This window comes from Ursus americanus, chromosome 22 (assembly GCF_024610735.1).
Source record: "Ursus americanus isolate L20-20 chromosome 22, mUrsAme1.1.p, whole genome shotgun sequence".
Lineage (NCBI taxonomy): Eukaryota > Metazoa > Chordata > Mammalia > Carnivora > Ursidae > Ursus > Ursus americanus.
In genome coordinates this window covers 22,685,083-22,691,082 of record NC_142148.1, presented here as the reverse complement: position 1 = coordinate 22,691,082, position 6,000 = coordinate 22,685,083, and the positions used below count along the sequence as shown (strand labels likewise).

The 6,000-nt window shown below is 48.0% G+C and overlaps 1 protein-coding gene and 1 non-coding gene across 3 annotated transcripts in view; one reads left to right on the top strand and one right to left on the bottom strand.

Annotated features, from left to right (window-relative positions):
* Positions 1 to 284: 284 nt before the first annotated feature.
* On the bottom strand, positions 285 to 388 carry LOC123800913 (U6 spliceosomal RNA). The gene has a single exon (XR_006782058.2). It is a non-coding gene; the product is annotated as a U6 spliceosomal RNA (small nuclear RNA).
* A 1,436-nt stretch (positions 389 to 1,824) lies between these two features.
* PHF20 (PHD finger protein 20) overlaps positions 1,825 to 6,000 on the top strand; it is a 144,688-nt gene continuing 140,512 nt past the window's right edge. For both annotated transcript variants that reach the window (XM_045805736.2, XM_087853609.1), the window contains exon 1: positions 1,825 to 1,960. The gene's annotated coding sequence lies outside the window, so the exon portion shown is untranslated. The remainder of the gene's footprint in view (positions 1,961 to 6,000) is intronic.

Below are 6,000 nucleotides of genomic sequence, written 5' to 3'. Positions count from 1 at the left end.
GGGAGAGTGAGAGGGAGAACCAGACTCCCTGCTGAGCCTGACGTGGGGCTGGATCCCAGGACCCTGAGATCATGACCCGAGCTGAAGGCAGACACTTAACCAACTGAGCCACCCCGGTGCCCCAGCCACCAACATTTGAACAATTTCATGTTAAGAAACATAAACCAAGAGGATCCTGGGAAGGTCCTTTCTTACTGTATTGGAGCACTTAGCTGAGTTTATGCAGGTGGTTCTGGTCCTCAAATTCCTGAAGTGGTTTTTTTGTTTTTGTTTTGTTTTGTTTTACACATATGGAATATTTCACTAATTTGCATGTTATCCTTGCACAGGGGCCACATTAATCTCTGTATTGTTATAATTTTTGTATATGTGCTGCTGAAGGGAGCACAGCTGAAGCTTTTGTCCCTGGTTTCCCAGAACCTCTTCCTCTGCCCTGAGGTAATGCCCTCTTTGATCCTGATTCTAAGAACACCTCTCCTATGGACTTGGGCCATAAAGAAGAATCTACTAGTTTTTTTTTTTTTTTTCAGTATCATTTTCTTTCCTTTCATTCCCTTGACAGATATACATTGAAAATCTATTATTTGTCAGGTTTGAAAATTCAGTTGATGTAATATAGTTCCTAACTCTAATTTAGGAAACAGACAAATACAATCAAGAGAACAAACAAATGAAATAATTAAAACTGTATTAGTGCTCCGTTGAAAATGAACAGTAATAAGGTAGAGAGTAATTGCCATGGGGCAGGCATTTGATTGAGTGAAACACTTTTAGATAATGTAGCTAAAGAGAGTCTCACAGAGGAGATGACAAACAGACCTGCATGATGAAGAGTCAGCTTTGCAAAAAGCAACAGCTTATTCAATGATCCAGCAGCTGGAAAGAATTTAGAAAGAACCACAGAAACTGACAGAAAGTCAGTGTGGCCGGAGGATGAGCAAGGGTGAAGGATGCAGGTGAATAGATGGGCTGTTTTAAGCAGGGCAGTGACAAGATTGTATTTACATTTTAAGAAGTGCAATCTGGCTGCCTTGTCTTTCCAATGTAAATTAAAGTCCACATGGCCCTCATAAATAACAAATGTTCAGCCTCTCTCCTTGGGACTTCCCAAGTCCAATTGGGAAAACATTTCATACCCTTTTGGTGTGGCTGCAACTCCCACCTTGGTCCCCCGAGGCAAAATACAGCTCCTCTCCACACCAGCAATTGGTATCCTTTCCTAGGAGTTAATGAGGCAAAGTGGAGGAGGTATTAGTGCAAAGACCCCGAGGCGTCAAGGAACTTGGCTTGAGCACTTGAAAGAGGCCCAGAACGTGGGAAAGCAGGATGTGTGAGAATTTGAGAGAGGCAGGTTAAGTTCAGAAGAGCCTGGTTGATAGGCTACAGTAAAGATTAAGATTTCAACCGGAAGAACAGTGGGCAATGAGTTTTGAGCAGAGTTTGGCTGTAATTATACTTGAGTTTTGAAAAGCTTCATCGTTTGTGTATGAAGAATAGATCGGAAGGGGAAAGGGTAATAGGATGGAGGGCACCACCATCATCTAAGAGAGAGGTGGCCTGGCCTGGAGTGTCGGCAGCGGGATGGAGAAAAGTGGGAGGCTTCGAGATGCACTTAGGAGGCAAAATTAACAGGTGATGGGTAGTGTCCACTCCCAGGCTTCGTGTTACCTCAGTGGTTATGGGTAAGTGGGGACTTCGTGCTCTGGATCAGGGCGCCGGCCTGGTTCCCGCGCGTCAGGGCAGTGGGCGTGGCCCGCAGGAGCCGTCTCCACGGGCATCAGGCGGGGCGGGGCCGAGGGCGGGGCAGCTGGGGCGCTGCGTCACTCGGTGGTGGCGATGGTGCGTGTGTGTGGGGGGCGGGGGATACGCTGGGCGCGTCCCGAGGGTCACGTGGTGCGCAGCACGCAGAGTCCTTCTGTCGGTTGGTCCTGGAGCGGCGCAGCCGGAGCGGGGCTGTGAGGTGAGCTCGCGGCGAGGCGCGGCGAGGAGAAGCCGACTGGCCGGGGCCGGGTTGGGCCGGGCCGGCGCCGTGAGCGCGCTGTGCTAGCGGGAGCGGTGACGACCGCCACCGCTGCTCCGGTCCCCTGCCCGGCCTCGCTCCCCGCCCGGCCCCGCTCGCCCAGCCCGGAGGGAGGCCCGGGGACCGCTGCTGAGAGCGTGGCGGGCGTGCGAGCGGCGCCCAATCTTCAGGGCTGCCCGAGGGAATGACGGCGGTCGCGGCCAATCAGTGCCGCCCGAGGGGGCTGGGCCGCGGGGTGCGGGCTCGGGGCGCGGAGCGGGCCGTGTTGGGGGTGGGGGGTAAGCGATAGGGCTAGAGGCTGAGCTGTGTGGTCCCCGGGAGCTCCACCACCAGCCGCTGCTGTTACCTTGTGCTTTGGGAACGCGTTTTCTTTTATTGACTCTTTTTTCCTATTCTGGGGAGCACACCCCTTTCTCAAGCCCCTGACTATGGGAGTGTCCCCTTTCTCTACAGTTCAGAGAATGTGGTGCATCCCCTTTCTTAAACTCCAGCCCTGAGGTTTTAATCTTAATTTCCAAAGCTCCTCAAACTGAGGATGTACCCCATTTCTCGGGCACCCCCCCAAATTGGGAGGACACTCCCTTTTCCGAGCCTCCAATCTGAACACGCACTCCTTTCAAATTTTGGGGTTTGCCCCATTATTGAGTCTCAAATCTGGGATCCAGTAACCAAAGTTTTGGGGGTGCTTCTATTCCCACAAATCCAAGAAAGACTCTCCTTCTCCAGGCCCCAGATCTTGCAACATGCTTTCCAAAATTTCTTAAATTTAGGGGCTACTTCGTTTCCCCAGCCCTTGAAATCTGGGGGTGCGCCTCATTTCCAGAGTCTACTGAAAATGCGATCCGAATCCTGAAGTTTGAAGGTAGAGGTTTGCGGTTGCACAAATAAAGGAATTCACTGCTTTTTCTAGTCACTGTGTTCTTGGGGTTGCACCCATTTTCATGAGTTCCTCAAATCGAACTACTTTATTTCCTGGGGGAGACTCATTTTCATATCTGAGTGTATTTATTTCCTGTGTTTCCAAAATGTACAGAATCCACCCCTTTTGGTTGCACAGTTCTCAGGGTGCAGCCACCTTCCTGATACTTAAATTGGGAGGACATACATTTTTTTCTAAGTCCTCTCATTCTGGGGCCATGATCCTTGGTTCTTGAGCATGCCTCCTATCCTTTTTAGCTTTTCTTCTATCCAAGACATTTTCATTCCTCAGTTTCCTTTCCTCTTTGGAACCCCATTTCCCTTTTAGGTGCTCTCCCTGCTTGGTCAGGGGACCCATTTCCTCTTCCTTCCTCTGGTGAATGCGTATCTTTCTTCAGCACAGCACTTTCTCTGCTTCTGCGGCGTTGTTTCAGAGCACACTTCCTATAGTCACGCCTCCTGAATTCCCCTCCCCTGAGGAAAAGATCCCCCTCCGCAAGGGTGCCTGCATGTTGTATTTTATATGTCTACTTTATCTTTTATCTTTCTGCTTTTTACTAACAGAAACTCTTCTATCTTAGCTTGCCCTATCCCATTTGCTGCATTTTTCTGGTTTCTAACTCCCTTTGGACACTGCTCTGCTTACTGATGTCTGTAGAGATTTTCCCTTTTCTGCTTACTCCTTGAGCTGGAGGTGGCCTCAAGTCCAGGACTACTTAGCCCTCCAGCACTGGATTTAAACTGGAAAGGAATCCCCTTGCATTTCTTTGGTTATTCACAGGACTTTTAATCCTCCGGGTGGTTTTCTTCCTGTAAGATTCTGGTTGGATGTGTATTGTTTTCTCTCCTTTGCTTTCCCCCCCTATATTGGGAAAAATTTCTGAAGGGATTCTTCCAGTCTTGCTTCCAACTCATAAGATCCTCCCTACATTGGCTTTCTTCCTTCCTTTTATCAAGAAAAGAGGTCATTTGGAGGAATCTCTTCATCACTCTTTTTGTTCTTGTCCCTGAGGTGCAGGTGGGGGATGGATACTTATCTCTCCCCATCATTTTCTCACATGTCTGCCAGGGCTTGCTCTGGTTCCCCACCTTAAAATCTCCAAATATCTCAGACCTCTTGTCTTTTAAAAGCCTCTCAGTAGGTTCTTTCTTTTGTATTTCTCTCTGCTTTTCCAGATCTTACTTAGGGCTTCTCTGCCTGAACCCCTAACCGGATTAATTTCTCCACAGCTGGAATCCCAAGTGCTTATGGGATAATGATACCTCTGACCTTTCTCCCTTTTGGGAAGTACTTGAGTGTGCAGCTGTGAGGCCTCAGTGGGGGAGAGAGTTTGGGCCTGAGAAGCTATACTGGCAGGATGAGGCAGGAAAGTACTGCATTTTCAGGACCACATCCTTCTGAATCTCATTTGGAGATTGGATGTTTGCCCAGCACCTGCTTCTTAGGGATGCTGGGGGATTTAATGATACTCCCAGGGACCTGTAGGAATTAATGGGGCTTGTGGAGAAGTGCTCTGAACTCAGTGTTGGAACTTGCATAAAATTAACCATTATTATATTTTCAGAACAGCTAAGCTGTTTTATATTTCATGTGCTTGAAAGCCCTAGAGCTAAGGTGTTTTATTTCAGGAAGTGAAATGGATCCCACATTTAGATCATGTGGTCGTTAGTAAATACCAAATTGATTAAAAAACACTGGAGGTCTATCTGATCAGTACCCAATAAAATATGATATGCAGAAAGTGAGCAGGTACTTGGTCTCTTGATGTGCCTGTTTGGTACTTTATCTGTTTGGTACTGCTATATACAGTGCACCCTTAAAGTATTCTCTGTCGATGCTTCTCAAACTTGAATGTACATTTAAATCACCTCTGGGGGAGGGTCTTGCTAACATGTTAATTCTGATCTAGTAGTTTTAGGGTGTGTCCTCAGTATCTGCATTTCTAATTCCCAGGTGATACCAATATTACTGAATTACACTTTGAGTATTGAAGTTCTATACTTCAATAGGAAATAGGAAGGTGGTGGTTAGCCTTATGCTGAGGTATTATTTTCCACTTTCTCTTTATCCAGACATATCCTCTAAAGTTTGTACAAGGCCATGGTCCCCTTCTTTTTTTTTTTTTTTAAAGATTTTATTTATTTATTTGACAGAGATAGAGACAGCCAGCGAGAGAGGGAACACAAGCAGGGGGAGTGGGAGAGGAAGAAGCAGGCTCCTAGCGGAGGAGCCTGATGTGGGGCTCGATCCCAGAACGCCGGAATCACGCCCTGAGCCGAAGGCAGATGCTTAACCGCTGTGCCACCGAGGTGCCCCTGAAGGCAGATTCTTAACCGATTGAGCCACCTAGGTGTCCCTGAACATAATTCTTGACATAGTCTTTTTCTTCTTCTTTTTTTAATTTTTAAATTTTTAAAAAATTTTAAATTAAAAGAATTTTTGTTTCCTTTTTTGAGTGGGGGAGAGAGTTTGTGCATGTGCAAGAGCAGGGGGAGAGAGAAGCAGACCCCCTGCTGAGCAGGGAGCCTGACCCGGGACATGGGGCTCAATCCCAGGATGCTGGGATCATGACCTGAGCTGGGTGCTTAACTGACCCTGCCACCCAGGCGCTCCTCTTCTCTTTTTATGGAGATTTATTTATTTATTTCTGGGGGGGGGGCACGGGAACGAGGGTGCATTAGGTGAGGGGATGGAGAGGGAGACAAGCATACTCCCTGCTGAGTGGAGAGTCAGATGTGAGGCTCCATCCCAGGACCCTGACATCATGACCTGAGCTGAAATCCAGGGTTGGACGCTCAACGAACTGAGCCAGTGAGGTGCCTCTTGACATAGAGTCTTCTAGTGAATACTGCAGGGTTGATATAGTGGTTGGCCCTCTCATCTCTCTAGGTCCTCACTTGTCATCCTACCATGGGTAGGGAGACTGAGATACCCCAAATGAGCAGGGTCATATGTGTTGGAATTTCCAAGGAGGCCTTGGTGTTCTAGGTTCTTTGGAAATGGGCCTGGGAAAGGCAGGTGCCTGGACCTTGAATAGAAGCTGCTGGCTTATCTCTGTACC